The sequence below is a fragment of the Passer domesticus genome, chromosome 3 (genome assembly GCF_036417665.1).
Source record: "Passer domesticus isolate bPasDom1 chromosome 3, bPasDom1.hap1, whole genome shotgun sequence".
NCBI classification, from domain to species: domain Eukaryota; kingdom Metazoa; phylum Chordata; class Aves; order Passeriformes; family Passeridae; genus Passer; species Passer domesticus.
Genome location: NC_087476.1, coordinates 13713608 through 13733599, shown reverse-complemented (window position 1 = coordinate 13733599; position 19992 = coordinate 13713608). Strand labels below are relative to the sequence as shown.

The window sequence follows — 19992 nt, the reverse complement described above, 5'->3', positions numbered from 1 at the left end:
ACTCTGTTTTGCCCAGTGTCATCAGGAGCAGTGGAGGAGGCAGCATGGGCACAGACCAAGCTCTCCCCCATGAGTGGAGAATAATTTTTTGCAATGGGCACCATGGACCAAAGTTCACGTGAGGAGGAAGGTACCAAACCCCTTCCTCCAGCTTTCAGTTCTGCCACCAGGACTTTTTAAGGCAGTGAACAGGGGCATCAGCACTGCCTCAGATAAAAGCAGCTGTCAGCACAAAAAGGCTTTTACCAGGGCTATGCATTGAATGCTCACACACAATTTTACTTAATCTTTGGAATACAGCAGTAATACATGTGTTACTAGGAATTTGCAGTAACTTAAAAGTTTCTGAGGATGTCATCACAGACACTGAATAAATACTAGACTATAATTTTCTGGAAGAATGTTTTGTCTTTAGAAATCAGCATTCTGTCTCATTTCCATTTTAGGTGCAAGTCTGTCTGTGGACAAAATTCTTCATGGGGGACCTCTGAGCTACTGCTGAAAGAGCTGGGATGATTCACAGTAAAGCCTCCTGAAGAAATTCAGAATTACAATTTTCAAACAATAAGATAATATTGTCACTGGACTGCATTCACTAGAACATTTCTGAAGGTGCATTTGGGAGCAATATGCAATATGCAAAATTTTTTAAAGAGACCTCTTAAAAAAATATAGGATCTAGAGTCCTGAAGCCAACAAAAAACCCTGCAAATTGAGTGAGTTTTGTTATTGTTTTGTGCTGTATCATTGTAGTTCACTGCTTTGCCATACTTAAAACTACACAAGTAGTACAACAGGGTGCTCTGACATTAGAGAATAATTAAAATGTCCATATGGCATACTTGCAGTTTATTACTGTTCTTTTGCTTAAAATAAATATATTCTCTGTTTCTAGGAAACAGTCAAGGGAAAAGGAAAACATTTCTTTCACATCAAATTAGCCTCACCTGGTGTAGAACAGCACAAATACAAAGTGCCCTACAACTCTGGTATGTGGTGGTAAAAGATTTGATTTTGGTTCAGGATATGCATTTGAGAATTACATTGTTGTATACTTACCTCATATATATATTTTCCTTCCCTATGTATTTCCTGGACTTTTTTCCATTATATCTGTGCTTCTTTCTCTTCCCTATACTACTGCTATATAGGATACATAATACTCCGCTTTATTAACCTACTGCTAAACTGTAGCTCAGTTTACACAGGTCTGTGAAGTAATGCTTGTATTGCATTTAATTGATAGCTTATTACTTAGTAAATGAAATCCTGAACTTTTAAGAGTCCACAGAAGTAACTAACCTTATTAAAAATAATTAAGCTTTAATTTATCATAAAAACTGTTTATATTAGTGTCATTCAAGAGTTCCTCCATCACACACTTATTAACTTTATTATTATATAATTATTCTTAATATTCTTAATATTCTTTATTTTTAGTCCTTTGTGAACATTTGAGAAAATAACACCAAATTTTGCTCAGCAGTGTTAGGCAAAAACCCACATTCTCCATTTTAATAAATTTACTTAACCGCACTATACATCAGTTCAAGGGCAGATTCAGCAGCAGCTGATTTTACTTTTATTGAATCCCTCATATAAATATCTTAGATATTGCCAGAAATCCTTCAGGATGGTGCTGTTAGAAATACTTAGGAAAATGATTCAGCTTCTTGGGAAATCAGCAGTAGCTTTTTTCTTAAAAAACCAAGGTTTTTGATTATTGGTTTAAAACTATCGTTTATATTAATGGGGAAATGTGAGTTGTAGCTCACCAACGACAAACTGCCTGTACTAGTAAACAAAGAGGACAGGGGTGCAGATATGTTACCTCAGTTCTGCTAAATTATCATGGGAAAGTGCAACAGATACTGGGTATTCCGAGCCTATTAATTAATATAAAAAAAAAAAAAGAAGTTCCAGGGTTTTTGTTGTTTGTATATTTGTGATACAGTTAATGAAAATACTTCCCAGTGGTTTTTTTCAATTCGTAAACTGTATAGCAATTGTGCTAAATTTAAGAGATGGAGATTTAAAACACAGAAAAACAAATAGTTTCAATATTAATTACATAACATGTTGACAGAAGACTGTTTCCAATAACCCACACTATTTCAGAATTACAGGCATTGTGCTCAGTGATCATCACACAACAGGGCATCCTTTGCTTACAAATTCCCAGGCCTCAGACTAATGATGCTGGGGGTTCTCTACTGTGTCCCATCATCGGAACATAAGGGGAGGAGCACTAAGCTGCAGCTCATCTGAGTGCTGGAGTAATTAAAAACTATTAAAAACTATGACTAATTGAATGGCCCCTCTATAGTCATTATGGATGGTAATGAGGTCTTTACACAGTTTGCTCTCTAATCAGTAAAACCTGTCCCTTTGTGGCTTGCAAACTTTGGCAATTTTCCCTCTGAGGGATTTGGTGGACTCTGGTGTAACAATGAGGAGGAAGATAAATGTGAGATGTCTCCCATAGAAAATCTCAAACAAGCAACATTTGCAATGCATTTGGGAACATTGCATTTTCAGAATTGCAAAGGAGATTGTTTATATATTCTGAGGGAATGCACCTGGAGAATTTAAACTCATTTTTAACTCTACTCTGGAATTCAATGTGTCCACATGGTGCAGTTCTATAGAATTATATAAATGCCTTGTATCTAAAATCTCATTCATTGCATGGTTTCTTGTGTTTTGAAAACAGCTTTATACACAAAAAGTACAGCAGTTCTTTCATTTCTATTGTTGTTCCTATATGTAGAACAATTTATTTTCAACATCTATTCCACTGTTGTGGTCATCTGGACTAGGACAGACACTCATGAATATGGGTCATAGCTCCCTTTCAATCTGAGTGCCTGAGTTTATATGAGATATGTGAGGCCATGGGTGCAGGGCAAGGAGGGATAAATGTAGTTGGGATGAATCCCAGGACAAATCCACTGCATGGAAGAAATGTGTACCAATACTAGTGCCTGGAAAATCATTCCAGGGCCCATTGGAGAGGCTTAACATAATGGGTCCCTGCACTTCTAGAGAAACCAATCAACACTGGGCAGCTACCAACTTTTCTAGTTGTCAGGATATATTGGATCAAAATTTCACTTTTATTGTCAGAAAATAAAGACACAATTTTGCTACATACCCTCACAATCCTCATCTTTGTTGGATTTAAAACTGGTTATTACCACTTTTGAGACCATTTTTATTTAAACAAAGGAAGTTTACTGTTAAAGAAATCAAAATGGGAATGAACCATAGCCAAGAAATTGTGAAGGATCCTGAACAAAATACTTTGCTGAGTTTCAATTATATCTTCTGTTTTGTAGGTACACCTTCAACAGTTACGTGATCTAAAGTCATGGCAAAATTATTTTAAAAGTTGAAAAGCTTTTACCCAGATTAGAAAATGCATTCCTGAGGGAAATTAATCAGCCAAAGTAACATTTAAAAAATAAAAGAAGAAAGAAAAAGGAAGAAAACACTTTAAACCTTTCAGCATTAATTAATTCTTCATTTTCTCTTCAGACAACTATTGTAAAAATCTGCTCAAAACTATCATGGCTTGCAGGATGCCAGGCAGCCATGAAATCTGCTCATTCACTCCCCTCTGTAACCGGAGAAGAAGAAAAAAAAATTAACAGAGGATTTCTGAGTTAAGGACCAGGAGAAAGATCACTCATCACCATTACAGGCAAAACAGGCTTAACTTAGAGATATAAAGTGATGTTTTTTACTAACAAAGTCAGAGCATGACAATGAGAAGTAAAATAAGCCCTTTAAAAGCACATTCCCCCCACATCTCTCTCCTTCCCAGCAGTGCAAGGGGACAGGAAATGGGAGTGATGATCAGTTCAACACACAGGCTTCTCCTGCTGCTCAGGGAGAGGCGTTGTTCCTATGCTATAGTGTAGAGTCCCACAGGAAACAATTCTCCATGAACTTGTAACTTGAGTCCATCTCATGAGCAACAGTCCTCTCTAAATTGCTGACATGTGAGTGCCTCTCATGGGCACACAGTCCTCCCAAAACTGCTGCAACATGGGTCACTCCTCCATGGAGTGCAGTCCTCCAAGGACAGGCTGCTCCAGCCTGGGAGCAGGGACCCCTCTCTCCACCAGGGGATCACCATTGGATAACAGCCTCCCCCAGGCATCCGGCTCTGGCATGGGAAACTCCCCCACAGGCTGAGGGTGGATCTCTGCATCCCCTGTGGATCCCCATGCGCTGAGGGTGGACTTCTGCAACCTCCTGGATCCCCAAGGGCTGCAGGGGCACAGCTGCTTCACCATGGTCTCACCATGGCCTGCAGAGGAATCTCAGCTCCAGTGCCTGGAGCAGCTCCTCCCCCTGCTTCTCCCCTGACCTTTGTGTCTGCAGAGTTATTCATCTCACATGTTCTCTCTCTTCTCTGACTGGAAATAACACTGCAACACACTGTTTTGTTTTGATTTTATCTTAAATATGTTATCACGGAGGCATTACCACCATTTCAAATTGGTCCAGCCAATTGGTCCAGCAGCACATCCATTGATGGAGCCATCAGAGATTGGCTCTGCCAGATGTGGTGAAAGATTGGAAGCCACCTCTGCGGTCCCCCTGCTACCAAAAACTAAGTCAAGCAAACCACAAAAAAAAAAAAAAAAAAAAAAAAAAAAAAAAAAAAAAAAAAAAAAAAAAAAAAAAAAAAAAAATAGTAATCAGGGCACACAGAAAAAAAAGGAAAAAATGTTAAAGGGTCATGACAAGATGAGATCATACATGGAAAATTAAAAACGGGAAAAAATTGTAGTTTTTCAGAGTTATATGTAGCTTAAAGTTAATATTGTAACAGACCTTTATGTGGAAGTGATTATACAACCAAAGTTCAACACTACTGCTATATATATGAAATGGTCTATGACATTAGTATATATATTTAAATTATATGCTTGAAAACATGCAGTAGAAACCACACTTTTTGTAATTCCCTGAACACAGGATTTGCAGTGATGAGATAATCAGGTCAGAAAAAGGTCAACTTGCTGTGCATATTTAATTCTAAAAGCAAAGTATTTGAAAGAAAAAGTGAAAGCAAAAGAACGAAATAAGCCAAGAAGCAATACAGGGAATAAAACTTCTATACATTTTTATTTCAAATTAAGACAATGATAATTCTGGACCAGTTCGGGTAAGATTGTTATTTCAGTGCAACAATTACATTTTCTTCAAAGGATTTTAAAAAATAACATCTTCATCTGTGAATATTCATATTAAACTGTGCTTTGTTTTTTTTCAAAAATTTTGTTTTCTTCTGATGTTCTGGACAGATTTTAGAATTCTACTGTTAATTTTGCACTTTTAAAGTACATAATATTCCATTTACTTTTCACAAAGAAAGATCCAGTGTCTCTTATTTATTTCATTTTGCCATTAAATTGAATTTAATATTAAAGGTTCACTATTTAAAATATTAATTTTATTTATTATAATTAAAACATCAATATTTTTTATGTTCAAGCCATTTACAAAATTTATCTGTAAATATATAGAACATATGTAATTAGAAAAAAGCTGTACTGAACCTACCTTAATATTCCATTCAGGTGGATTTTCTGTTAGCATTGATCGCTCTCAATACACTAATATAAACATGTATTTGTAGCTGTATGTTATATTATTTATAAGTTTTTCTTTTTCCAAAAAATAATGTTTTATGCATGCATGGACTTGACAAGACACTTTATGTTCTACAAGCCTAGAGAAATCAGAAGATAAATTCCAGAACACTGGAGATTTCCTGACCTTAAAATTGGTTAAGCATCTATTTTAATAACAAAAAGGGGAAATGTTCAGTTGGTTTTCTTGAACTTTGATAAAGGAAGCATGTTTTTGTTTTCACTGCCACCTGTGGTGATAGTTCTTTGTCCACAATAAAACAGAATAATTTGAAGGAAGGGAAGGAGCGAGCTTGATCTTGAATAAAGTCCTTACAAACCAATCTCTTTACCAAATGGGAGGATGCAGTGAAAAGGTCATCAGAGGTGACCCCTCGTATGATAGAGGAAGAAGCAAAATCACTTCTGCAGCTGTTAAAATCAGAGCACAAATCTACATGGCAACTCCATGAATTTTAAAATTCTCCTTGTACACAACCAAAGAACAAGATCTTAGCAGTGGTGCCTTGGAATGTGATCACTGTAAAGTGAATTTGTAATAATTCATTTTTGTAGGTGACATCTTAACCAACTAAATTTTCTGATACAGTAATTCTACAAGCCATGATATAATTCTGCAGCTCTTAGTTCCATTAAAATTATTTTCTCATTATTTATATTATCACCTCTTGTAATGTCATTTAGAGAAAAAAAAGTGAGAACATCCTTCAATTTTCTACAGATGAATTGAAAAATAATGCTGGATTCATCTTCCCATAATCACCCAGAAGTTTTATTTATTTACATGGTTTGTTTAAAATTTCTCTGCAATCATAGACAAACTTGGGCCCAAGAGGTGGAAGTATAGGTAGATGCATGACTTCTGCAGGGCATTATTCTCTTTCTTGACAAGGAAGAGTACCTGCCCAGCTTAACTAATTTTCTGGCGAGACCTTGTCTGATGGATGTCATCTAAGGGAAAAGAAAATTTGTAACTCAAGGACCAGTAATATAAAAGACATCTCAGTCTTCTTGCCCTCATAAGCAATTAACAGAGTATCCCAGACAGAGTAAAGGGTGCTAAATTATATTTAGGAAGCCATTCATGGAGCACAGTGCTCAGTAAGGGAAAAAGAACTATTTAAATCTATCCCGACTGTTATAGTTATTGTTATTGCTACCATAAGAAAACAATACAACAAATATATACAAAGACAACTAGAAGAACTGTCCATTAAAATGCCACGCTGCTGCCTAAATCCTCTAATCCCCCAGCTAGGGGAGGAGACTGCACCGGCTGAGCTGGGGCACAGCAGCTGACAACGGGGGGGGGGGCACTTCCCAGATGCACCAGGGGCATCCGGAGAGCACCTCAGCAGGAGACAGCAGTAAGCAGCAAACAGGCGAAGCAGATGAAGAAAAGAAGGACTCCTCTCGCAGGCAAAGTCTGAAGGCTTATTCTGCACGGGGGAGCCAGGCAAGAGAAGACCAGGAGCAAGGGGGATACAATAGTATATAAAGGGGGTGGAACTAAAGGGTGGGGACAATACAGTAACCAATGAGGAGGAACTTAGAAGGGAGCAAAATCATAATAGACACACTGGCCAGCGAATAGGTAAGGTAGTAGGGAGGGACTCTTGCTCCTGGTCCAATCACCCACTGTTGAGGGGAGAACTTTCTGGAAAAAGGGGAGGGTCAGTGGGTGATGGATAGGAACTTGGGGCGGGGTTAACAGAAGGTATCCAGGGAAACAGAGGAGGAGACAACAAACTGACAACTCTCACATATGGGGAGGGGTTACCAGGGGAGGAAGGGGAATCCCAGGATGAAACCATTTAACAGGTAGGGGTAACAGAACATACCAACTCTAATGGAACTGAACAACACACCACAACATTAAAATAACCTGATGGAGATGATAGACAAGAAAACAAGATGCTTTATAAAAATGTCAGGATTATGAGTACATCTGAAGCTGAAAATCTTACACCCGGTGGATAAATGTCACACTTGCAAGGGTAAGTTTGCGACCACTTTCCATCATACTGGTGTTCTTGTTTGGACAATATATTGCAGCGATATTTTTCTTGTTGCTTTGGAATAAAATATAGAGAATCAATCTTGATTTTTTTTTTTTTAGTATTTGCTCTGTAACCTTGAATTTGAGTATTCTTTATGAAATTTCTCTGTCTATATGATGATTATTCAATTATGCATCTGTATTACCAATGAATTTTTAAGGTCCATTGCATAGTGTCCATAAAACAGAGATCCTTAGCTGAAAGAATATATAAACATCTAAATTTTTTTTTATTATTAATAATCTCTAGCTGGAAAATTCTCTCTTAGGGCTGAAGTCTAGAACATAAGCATTTAGTGGCTGTTTAAGAACCAGTTATCTGCTTGGCACCAGGGGCTGCTTTCCTTTTCAGGAAGTACTTTGCAAGCTTTATGACTCCCTTCTGTCAATTTCTGAAACAATATGCTTGCTGACACAGACCACTTTTTCATGTACTTAAGTACACTGCACATTTTCAGGGTATTTACATCAAGTCTCAAATCTTCAATTTTATGATCCATTCCCTATGAGCTCTGTTCTCTTTCCTGATATATGCTATTTCCAGTTGTTTGGTTTCTTTCCAATAGTACGTTTTCAGAAATTGGCTAGTCTTGTAAAATATGCTTTATGGATGTCAGTTTTAACGGAATTGTAGTTGCAGGTCATGGTTAAATAATTACTTTGGATTGCAAGTCCATACACTGTCTAAGCGATCACTCCTACTGAAGGGTAGAAATTACATCCAAGAGAATGCTTGGACACCTTTTTTCATACAATATCTCAGGGGAGCTGTAAATTGTCTTCTTAATTAGTCACTGAGTGATGGAAAGAAATTCAGCCCAAGAACATATATTGAATTCAGTGCAAGTAGATCTGGGAATTAAATTGGCCAAAAGTATTCTTTAAAGACAAAGTTCTTTGTCCAGGTGGTGTTCATTATGGTGGAGTTTGTGATTGGATCAGTAATCAGGCAAAAATGAAACAGGTGTCTAGAGACTGTTAAATTCAGATAAATTTTCACAGACTTAGGAATGACATGGAGATGTCTCAGGTTAGGCTTTGATGGCCTTTCCTGACACCTTTGGCTCAGTGGAGCAAAAAGAGAACAATGACTTGAGAGTCTGAGTTCAGGGAAAGGAAGAACAGGGACCTGATTAGATTCCAACTCTCCAGTGGGAGAACATTGTCTGCAGTGACTGGGAAAGGCTGGTGTTTAAAGATTAATAAAAAAAGGAAGATAGAGAAATCCAGCAGCACTAACTTGGTAATGTGATCTAGCTATGAGATAAAATCTAAAGAAATTATGTTATCTGCCCCTGCTGTTAGGGTCCTGATTATCTAGGAATTTAAACAGGGTAAGTACTGCCCAGGGACCTGGTATTATTTGCATAGGCATCTGTTGTGGTGGGGAGAAAAAAAAAGACATATTTTCTACTGGAAGCTCTACTAGGAAAAGGCTGTGCCTAGGTGTGGTGATGAGGGCTGAAGACAAAGCACAGCTGTGTAGCCAAGGGGGTGGCCCCAACTGCCAAAATGTGAGGGTTCTGGGACTTGGGCTTCAGTCTGGACTTATCCAGACATGTTTATGCAAGCAATCTCAAACAAAGGATCCGTTATTTTTCAGCAGAAAATTCATATTCAAAAAATAACTGCTCAACCCTGGATCTCTCACTCTCAGAGAGAGCTACAAAAACCTTGAGAAGGTGAGCCTGGGAACTCAAACTCATCACTCCTGTGGATACCAATTTTATCATGGCTTTGATAAAATTACAGGTTTGTGACATACCGTAATCTTTTTCTCACACTTTCTCATCCTATCTTACGCTCTGCATCTTACTCTTTGCTTTGTGCTATAAAATGTCATAGAAAATAACCACCCCTATCCCTTTGCCATAGAAAGTAACTACCACATCTCTCTCCTTATTTAAATCCTCCCTACTTCAAGTGTGCAATATACTTTTTTCTCTTGATAATCTAACTGATAGACTTCCTAAAAATATCAAAACCTCGCATTTAGGTCTTAGGTTTGTTCCTTTTCTTTCAAATTTGAAGGAATGTTTGCCATGCCAGGAAACACATCTATTTTTGTCCCTCAGTAATGTATTTCCTTTACCTGCAAATGGTTATGTTGCTTATGGTTATGGAAAGATTCAGTTAAGTTTTCTTTGTCATTTGAACAATTTTCTCTTAATAACTTCATATCAGCAGTAGTACAGAACCTTGGATGACACTCCTGCCTCTCCTCCTCTCCAGGGAGGGAGGCTGGCTGCCAGATTGCATGGACTCTATTTTAGAGAAAGTTCTTTTTTTGGTGTCTTGTCTTAAAATAAGTGTATGTTCTAGGGCATTTCTGTATTCTGCTCTTAACTGTACTTGAATCATGTAACCCATCTTTGATTGAGACTTCAACCAACAGATTATCTCCATAGATTACAGTACTTTCTTTTTCTGCAGTCCAGAGTATACTCATGATCTTGTTAATTGCTTTGAGAGAGATATAAGGTTAAAAGTTATCAAAGTTAAATTTAGTGAAATTTTTCAGAGATAAAAAGCCATGAAGTTGTATGCGAAGTTGTATGCAAAGTTGTGGGCAAATTTACAGTGCTTCTACGAGAAAAAAACTACTGTACAAAGAACATCACTGCCGTCAGCAGAAAATCAATTTTACTGGTAGCACCAACAGATTTTGTGCAACTCTGACTATTCATGCTAGTCACACAGTGAAACATTTACTATTTGACTTTCATATGCATTTGACACTACTTTATGAAAAAAATCTCTGTAACTATCTGACAATTAAAGGATCATCTAAGTGGAATTCAATAAATAGAAAAAATTTCTAAGGAAAAATTTGATACTTATCAAGTTTGAATTTATTCAGAGAGCAAGAAAGACTGTATTTTTGTTTTCTGCTTTTGTCCCAGTTAATTTCTATTCTTTCACAGTGTTAAGGGGAGTGATCACATAAGTAAATTCTTAGGTTAAAGATAAAATAAGTAAAAAATAGATGCACAGTAAATGGTCATTTATTTTTTAATCCAGATTTAGCCAGATTGTAAATTCTATTTTGAAGCTCAAAGAATTTCTTTTTTCAAGTAGAGAGCTGATAACATTGAAAGATATTTTATTGTGACTCAAAAAAAAAAATGGGCAGTGCACAGGCCCTTGCTGCATCATTTTAAACAGAGCTGAACTACAGTAAAAAGTATTATTTAAAACAATATGAATACTTACATCTAATAAACTCCTAGATGGTTTGGTCATGGCATTTTGCAAAAGCAAATTGAAATGAGAGAATGTGTGAAAAAACCCCTCATAGACATTGGAAAGAAAGTGACTGAAAGCAAAGGAAATGCCCTCTGGTTTTCTGAACACTGTAGTGACTGAATGGAGGAATCTGGTTGAGCAAATTCGTAATCATTTCTGCAGCAAGAATGCCTACTTCAGTGAAACTAGGGCTCAGAAAAGACTCTGTATTGAGATGTGAAGCTTTAGGCAAACTGCAAGCAATGATTCTGTCCTCATGTGATTATTCAGGTAAAAAAAAAATTCTTAGCAAGGCACGAACAGTCAGAAATATGATTAGTGAAGGAAATAAATTTGTATGCAACAATTTAAAGGAGATCAAAGGGTGCAAGAAGAAAATCTACAAAAGCAGGTTGGGAATGAGAGAAATAAAATATTGTCTTCCCTTTCAAGTCAATAATTAAGCAATACTGCAAAAAAGCAATTGATTAAAATATAACACTAAGATTCCCCATTTGTCCTAATGCAAATAATCAGTAACCTTTGCAGTAGTAAAATCAGAATGAAGAAGAACATTGGCTCTATGAGAGTAGAATGGATATCAAAGAGCTATAAAGTATTCAGATAATATTCTCTTGTCCTTAGCCAAATTTGAAAATTTTGAACTCATCTTTTACCTTGCATCCATGTTTGCCTTTAATGAAGGACTTGTATTGTTGTCTATGCACTGGTGTATTTTTTATAAACTTCCTATTATTCTTGTGATTGGCAGTACATTATAGAGGCAGCCTCCAGTTGCTGCCCTGGAGAAGAAGAAACTGGAATTCACACAACATTTTGTAGATAGCTAGAGTTAGGGCATTTGCTCAACATGTGTTACATTGGACAATCTGCAACAAGAGATTTGTGTGCTGAATTCAGACTATTACAAAGAGAATGTCTGATTTGTGACCTAATTTTATGATTTTAGATCCTTAATAGTCTCTGTGAAGGTTAGAAAGTCAAGCTGTGTGTTTGTAGAGGAGCAACTTCTTGAGAATAAGCTTTGGTCGTTTTCTTGAGAAATAGTTTGCTTGCAGTCTGTACATACAGACTTCAAAAAAGACTACATGAAACTATCCTGGTATGAAGGAGTTTTTTTATCTTAAATTAATTAGGTTTAGAAAGCTCAAATTCCCATGTCACCATTGTTAGTAGGTTTCATTTTAACCTTTGTTGGTTTATAAATTGAAGTGCAGAGAAAAACACTGACACAGCATTGGAATTTGTGGAAGGAACTAGAAAAATTCACTTTATACATATAGCTCTACACCTGTTGTGGTGTGTTTCTTATACTTTAGCTCAGTTAAGTTGTAAATTGGTCTGTTCTATGTACCCCTTTATTTGTAATGGTTCTGCCCTGGTTCTCCCTCTCCTTGCTTGCCCTGTCAATCCAGTTTTCCCCTCCCTGTTAGCATTGGCAACATTGATCTGTTCCTTAGTCCCTCCCTGGTGCCCTATCCATCACTCGGTGGCCCATCCCTTCCATCTAGAATCTTCCAGTCAGGGCATCGAGTGATTGGTTCAGAGGCCAGGGCCCCTCCCCAGGCTTTTCCCTATTGATTGTCCCACTGTGTCCATCACCCTCTCCTCACTTCCACCTTCTCATAAATTGGCTGAAGACCAGACTCCACCTCTGTACCCTCCCCTCTTTATAAGTTAGTGTCAGACGCCAGTTCGGGGTTTTCAGCTATCGGTTGCATTGGAGCCAATGGGTCAGTATTGTACTGCCCCTGGAGTCTGTCTCCTTCCCTCCTGTTGGGTAGCAGCCCTCTCATTGCAGGTCCTCGTCCCTTAAGGCGAAAGCCTTAGACGCTCTCCTGACCGGAGCAGGGATTGGGAGAGTGGCCTAGTGCTGCTGGTGGTGCTGGCCACAGCTAGCAGGGACGTCCTGAAGGGGCAATAATTTTTGCCCTTCAAGGTCAGCTGCCGCTGCAGTACACCTATTTTAACTGTGAGTAATAGAACTCTTAAGGAAAAGTAATTGTTCAGCTACTGATATTCAAGTAACTTATTTATTAAAAGTTAAGATATAGCAGTATTTTCTATATTAAGCTCTTTCGTTAGGGTAAATAAGAAATTATTTTTCAAAGTGTGTTTAGTACTGAAGATGAAAGGCTTGATTTCAAGAAACAGAGAATTAAACTTTTATCAATAGTTCAGAAAATCATCTAAGTGAACAATCTTAAACAAACCTTATGGTAACACAAAATTTTATTCTGTGAAGTCAGAGAGACTATTTGGAAACAGACAAATTAATGAGAAGCATTTTATATAAAAGTTCAATTGTGTTTTTCTTCTCGATTTATCAGCATTATCATATTTTGCTTCTTCAAGTATGGAGTTTGCATTTATTCGATTGCTTGAAGGAAGAAGTTATTTTTCAAGCTACCATATATTTTTAATATGGAAGTACAAGATAACATGGAATGACTAATACATTTTTATTTGCTATGTTGGAACACAGAAATGACTGAGCTGTGTCTGACCAAAGGCCAGGTATGTCAGCTTTGGAAAGAAGTATCAAATTATCTTTTTTTCTGATGTAGCCTCTAGCAGCACAGGCTTCAAGATTTATTCCATTCATGATGGAGAAGCAATGCTGCTTCATTCAGTTCATTGCTTTGCTATTTTATTGTTTTCAGTCATGAAATGAAAGCATGTCAAGTAATTAAATTTTATGTTTTATTTCTATCCTATTTGCTTGCTAAAGAAAAAACCCACACCTTCCCAAGCCTAGATGAATTGAGTATATTATACTTTCACCAATTTCTTGCCTTGGTTAACTAGTCTTTGTACTAATATCTCAATGCTTCAATACTAATTATATTCATTGGTAAGAAATCATAATAAATAGTAGCTCTTTTCTAGTGACCAAAAGTTACTACTTGGTACCAAAAGGCTGAGGTTTTTGGTTCTCTTTCATACACAATATTGCTGAGATCTTTCTTCCTAGCCAAAATCGAAGCATTAAAACTTAGTTGCAAGTTGGTAGGTGATGAAAGCATTTATTTATACTAAATAGATCGTTCTCTTTTTTAAATGTTCTTTAAAATTTAATTTTAAAAAGTTCTAAAATTTGAAAAAACGGGACATAATCTCTTCTGTTATTTTCTATTGTTAAAACGACTTTGGTTTTACTGCGTTTGATCATGTAATTACATAATGATGTAAGGATGATGAAATATAAATGAAGGAAAACGCCAATGTATGTTATTTTTCTAGTGATATTGTGATATTGATACAGTCATTCTCAGGCTTGATTTTTAAATACTCTGACATTGACATAAGTAAGGCATATAACAGTTATAGAAATTTATATAAGGGTTAATTTAAAACAATGTAAATGATTTCCAGAAAATAACTAATTTTACTATGTGAGAACTAAGCAGCTCTTTTTAATAGTGAGAGAAACTGAACAAAAACTAATAACATCCTCCTGAAAAATTTCTGAATCCTTAGTATATTTCTTTCAATTTTTAGGACTTTCGAGGATTTATGAAAGACAGGTGGTTTCAATAAAAAGAAGGGGGAAAAAAAAAGGAGAACTCAACACCACATTTCAGGCATTTTTAAGCTTTAGAAAAGTGGATTTCTTTCTCCTTGCAGAAGGAAGCAAGTGAACACAAACTGGTTTTATAGTGCATTTTTATGACGGTGACAGAACACTTCTTGGTTCCTTCTCATTGCTGATCCTAATATCTTCACAGTTTTGGAAACAAAACTCCTTCTTAAAATAGATACTTTGGAGTATGTTGTGTGAGCTGTAGTATACTCTTTAACAAAAGACATTTTGCAAAAGTGCAAAACATTCTCAGTTTTGATAAAAGAATTGTATTGTGTATTCCTTTTTTCAGTCGATGCTCTTCAGATTTAGTGTCTGACATTTTTAGGGCTTATTTCTTGCTTTGAAAATCATCTATTTAATGTCTTTTTCAAAGTCACATTACAACGGTTAACACTTTGGCACAATCTTCAATGTAGAGAGTAATGATATACAGTTTAAGTGCAAATATTTGCTGAGTTTCAAGTTCTCTGTAGTCAGCAAAAGGTGCAACTCTTAGAATTCTCACTGTGAATATTTTGTGTATATAAAACATTAAAAAAGCCTTAAATTACTATCACTTTAAGCAAAATAAAACTAATCCTAAATATGACCTGAATTTTTAAACAGGTGTTGCAGAAGCAGAAAGAGAGCAACGAGGTTTTTATGAGCCTATGGATTCAGAATTGTACTTTGCTTTTATTTTTCTGGTGGCAAATAAGTCTTTCATTTGACTCCGTTTAAAATGGATAACTCACTATCTCGCATGAGCGGATACAGCGTTGAGTACATGATGCTCTAAAGCCACCTTCTCTTTAGAGTGCTTGGCTGTTGGAACTGACATTTATCTACTGTCAAAGTCTAAAGGGACGGCATAAAATCAGGAGAGCCTTTCACCTTATGGGCACTGCAGAAGTGCATAGATGCAGAACTATAATATTGCAAGAATATATATTCTAATAAAAGATTGAACAAGGGGTATCTGTGCGTGATCTCACAGTGACTGTGAACTGTAAAGAATGTTGTATGTTTAATTTCCTGCAAGAAAACAAATTATGTATTTCAAGTGAAGAATATAAGGTCCTCAAGTGAAAGAACAGATTCACAGACAAAAAGGATAAGATGCATAGTATTGGTAATCCATAAATTGAAAGAGTTATGGATGATAACAACAAAACACTCATACGTCAGAGTATCTCCTTTCCAGGGTGTTTGTAAGTATTTCTTTCTGGGGTCACAGGATTGCACTGGGAAACAAGTGGCCAATTTTTGGTCCATGTCGCTTCAGTTCCTGCAAACCTGTGCCCTTTGATGGCTTTAAATTTGGAGATGAATTTTTTTTTTTTTATTTTCAGTATCCATCCCAGGTCCTTCATGTCTTGCTCTCAAAGATCTGCTTTGCTCCTTATTTTTTCCCCCTCCTTTGGCAACATCTCTGAGGTTAGTTTTGGCATGTTTTAGCCCTTTGCACTGCACCTCATACCATCCTGGTCCATTTTCTTGTTGTCAATGAATTTTTATTTTTTTCTTTTTCAGTACCCAGACCATGGCTCTGCTATTTTCCCCTCAGTGATATGTCTTCGTTCTTTATATTTTCCCCTGCTTTTGCAGTATCTGTCAGGTTAGTTTTGGCATCCTTTTGTCTTTTGTGCTGCATCTCATTTCCTCCCAGACCATTTCCTTGTAGTTGCTAAATCTCCAAAATTTCTGATTTTTTGGGTTTTTTTTCAGTCGCATTTCATTTGATCGTATCTCCTTTCCAGAGCCTTTGTAAGCCTTTCTTTGCTGGGTCGCAAGATTTCGTTTCCCGTCCCGAAAGGAAATTCCATTTCCTTTCGGGACGGGAAACGAAATCTTGCGATTTCACTGGGGACCAAGTGGGCTATCCTTGGTCCATGTCCCTGCACTTGACGGCATCCCATGACTTTTGATAGTTTTGACTTGGGCGAAATTTTTTTCATTTATTTTCAGTATCCATGCCATGGGACTGATATCTTCCCTTCAATGTTTTGTCTTGCTTCCTGATTTTTTCTCCTGTTTTTACCACATCTGTCAGGTCAGTTTCAGCATGTTTTGGCCCTTTGCACTGCACCTCATATCATCCGGGTCCATTTTCTTGTTGTCAATGAATTTTTTTTTTTTTATTTTTTCAGAATCCAGACCATGGCTCTGCTATTTTCCCCTCAGTGATATGTCTTCGTTCTTTATATTTTCCCCTGCTTTTGCAGTATCTGTCAGGTTAGTTTTGGCATCCTTTTGTCTTTTGTGCTGCATCTCATTTCCTCCCAGACCATTTCCTTGTAGTTGCTAAATCTCCAAAATTTCTGATTTTTTGGGTTTTTTTTCAGTCGCATTTCATTTGATCGTATCTCCTTTCCAGAGCCTTTGTAAGCCTTTCTTTGCTGGGTCGCAAGATTTCGTTTCCCGTCCCGAAAGGAAATGGAATGTCCTTTCGGGACGGGAAACGAAATCTTGCGATTTCACTGGGGACCAAGTGGGCTATCCTTGGTCCATGTCCCTGCACTTGACGGCATCCCATGACTTTTGATAGTTTTGACTTGGGCGAAATTTTTTTCATTTATTTTCAGTATCCATGCCATGGGACTGATATCTTCCCTTCAACGTTCTGTCTTGCTTCCTGATTTTTTCTCCTGTTTTTACCACATCTGTCAGGTCAGTTTCGGCATGTTTTGGCCCTTTGCACTGCACCTCATACCACCCTGGTCCATTTTCTTGTTGTCAATGAATTTTTTTTTTTTTTATTTTTTCAGTACCCAGACCATGGCTCTGCTATTTTCCCCTCAGTGATATGTCTTCGTTCTTGATATTTTCCCCTGCTTTTGCAGTATCTGTCAGGTTAGTTTTGGCATCCTTTTGTCTTTTGTGCTGCATCTCATTTCCTCCCAGACCATTTCCTTGTAGTTGCTAAATCTCCAAAATTTCTGATTTTTTGGGGTTTTTTTCAGTTGCATTTCATTTGATCGTATCTCCTTTCCAGAGCCTTTGTAAGCCTTTCTTTGCTGGGTCGCAAGATTTCGTTTCCCGTCCCGAAAGGAAATTCCATTTCCTTTCGGGACGGGAAACGAAATCTTGCGATTTCACTGGGGACCAAGTGGGCTATCCTTGGTCCATGTCCCTGCCCTTGACGGCATCCCATGACTTTTGATAGTTTTGACTTGGGCGAAATTTTTTTCATTTATTTTCAGTATCCATGCCATGGGACTGATATCTTCCCTTCAATGTTTTGTCTTGCTTCCTGATTTTTTCTCCTGTTTTTACCACATCTGTCAGGTCAGTTTCGGCATGTTTTGGCCCTTTGCACTGCACCTCATACCACCCTGGTCCATTTTCTTGTTGTCAATGAATTTTTTTTTTTTTATTTTTTCAGAATCCAGACCATGGCTCTGCTATTTTCCCCTCAGTGTTATGTCTTCGTTCTTGATATTTTCCCCTGCTTTTGCAGTATCTGTCAGGTTAGTTTTGGCATCCTTTTGTCTTTTGTGCTGCATCTCATTTCCTCCCAGACCATTTCCTTGTAGTTGCTAAATCTCCAAAATTTGTGATTTTTTGGGTTTTTTTTCAGTCGCATTTCATTTGATCGTATCTCCTTTCCAGAGCCTTTGTAAGCCTTTCTTTGCTGGGTCGCAAGATTTCGTTTCCCGTCCCGAAAGGAAATGGAATTTCCTTTCGGGACGGGAAACGAAATCTTGCGATTTCACTGGGGACCAAGTGGGCTATCCTTGGTCCATGTCCCGGCACTTGACGGCATCCCATGACTTTTGATAGTTTTGACTTGGGCGAAATTTTTTTCATTTATTTTCAGTATCCATGCCATGGGACTGATATCTTCCCTTCAACGTTCTGTCTTGCTTCCTGATTTTTTCTCCTGTTTTTACCACATCTGTCAGGTCAGTTTCAGCATGTTTTGGCCCTTTGCACTGCACCTCATATCATCCTGGTCCATTTTCTTGTTGTCAATGAATTTTTTTTTTTTTATTTTTTCAGAATCCAGACCATGGCTCTGCTATTTTCCCCTCAGTGATATGTCTTCGTTCTTGATATTTTCCCCTGCTTTTGCAGTATCTGTCAGGTTAGTTTTGGCATCCTTTTGTCTTTTGTGCTGCATCTCATTTCCTCCCAGACCATTTCCTTGTAGTCACTAAATCTCCAAAATTTCTGATTTTTTGGGTTTTTTTTCAGTTGCATTTCATTTGATCGTATCTCCTTTCCAGAGCCTTTGTAAGCCTTTCTTTGCTGGGTCGCAAGATTTCGTTTCCCGTCCCGAAAGGAAATTCCATTTCCTTTCGGGACGGGAAACGAAATCTTGCGATTTCACTGGGGACCAAGTGGGCTATCCTTGGTCCATGTCCCTGCACTTGACGGCATCCCATGACTTTTGATAGTTTTGACTTGGGCAAAATTTTTTTCATTTATTTTCAGTATCCATGCCATGGGACTGATATCTTCCCTTCAACGTTCTGTCTTGCTTCCTGATTTTTTCTTCTGTTTTTACCACATCTGTCAGGTCAGTTTCGGCATGTTTTGGCCCTTTGCACTGCACCACATACCATGCGGGTACATTTTCTTGTTGTCAATGAATTTTTTTTTTTTTATTTTTTCAGAATCCAGACCATGGCTCTGCTATTTTCCCCTCAGTGATATGTCTTCGTTCTTGATATTTTCCCCTGCTTTTGCAGTATCTGTCAGGTTAGTTTTGGCATCCTTTTGTCTTTTGCGCTGCATCTCATTTCCTCCCAGACCATTTCCTTGTAGTTGCTAAATCTCCAAAATTACTGATTTTTTGGGGTTTTTTTCAGTCGCATTTCATTTGATCGTATCTCCTTTCCAGAGCCTTTGTAAGCCTTTCTTTGCTGGGTCGCAAGATTTCGTTTCCTGTCCTGAAAGGAAATTCCATTTCCTTTCGGGACTGGAAACGAAATCTTGCGATTTCACTGGGGACCAAGTGGGCTATCCTTGGTCCATGTCCCTGCACTTGACGGCATCCCATGACTTTTGATAGTTTTGACTTGGGTGAAATTTTTTTCATTTATTTTCAGTATCCATGCCATGGGACTCATATCTTCCCTTCAATGTTTTGTCTTGCTTCCTGATTTTTTCTCCTGTTTTTACCACATCTGTCAGGTCAGTTTCGGCATGTTTTGGCCCTTTGCACTGCACCGCATACCATCCTGGTCCATTTTCTTGTTGTCAATGAATTTTTTTTTTTTATTTTTTCAGAATCCAGACCATGGCTCTGCTATTTTCCCCTCAGTGGTATGTCTTCGTTCTTGATATTTTCCCCTGCTTTTGCAGTATCTGTCAGGTTAGTTTTGGCATCCTTTTGTCTTTTGCGCTGCATCTCATTTCTTCCCAGACCATTTCCTTGTAGTCACTAAATCTCCAAAATTACTGATTTTTTGGGTTTTTTTTCAGTCGCATTTCATTTGATCGTATCTCCT

At 37.5% G+C, this 19992-nt stretch overlaps 1 long non-coding RNA gene across 1 annotated transcript; it reads right to left on the bottom strand.

The window, feature by feature from the left end:
• Positions 1-3076: 3076 nt before the first annotated feature.
• On the bottom strand, positions 3077-7433 carry LOC135296024 (uncharacterized). The gene is made up of 2 exons (XR_010358072.1): positions 5578-7433; positions 3077-4621 (listed from the first exon to the last, which is right to left on the bottom strand). It is a non-coding gene; the product is annotated as an uncharacterized LOC135296024 (long non-coding RNA).
• Between the last annotated feature and the right edge of the window lie 12559 nt (positions 7434-19992).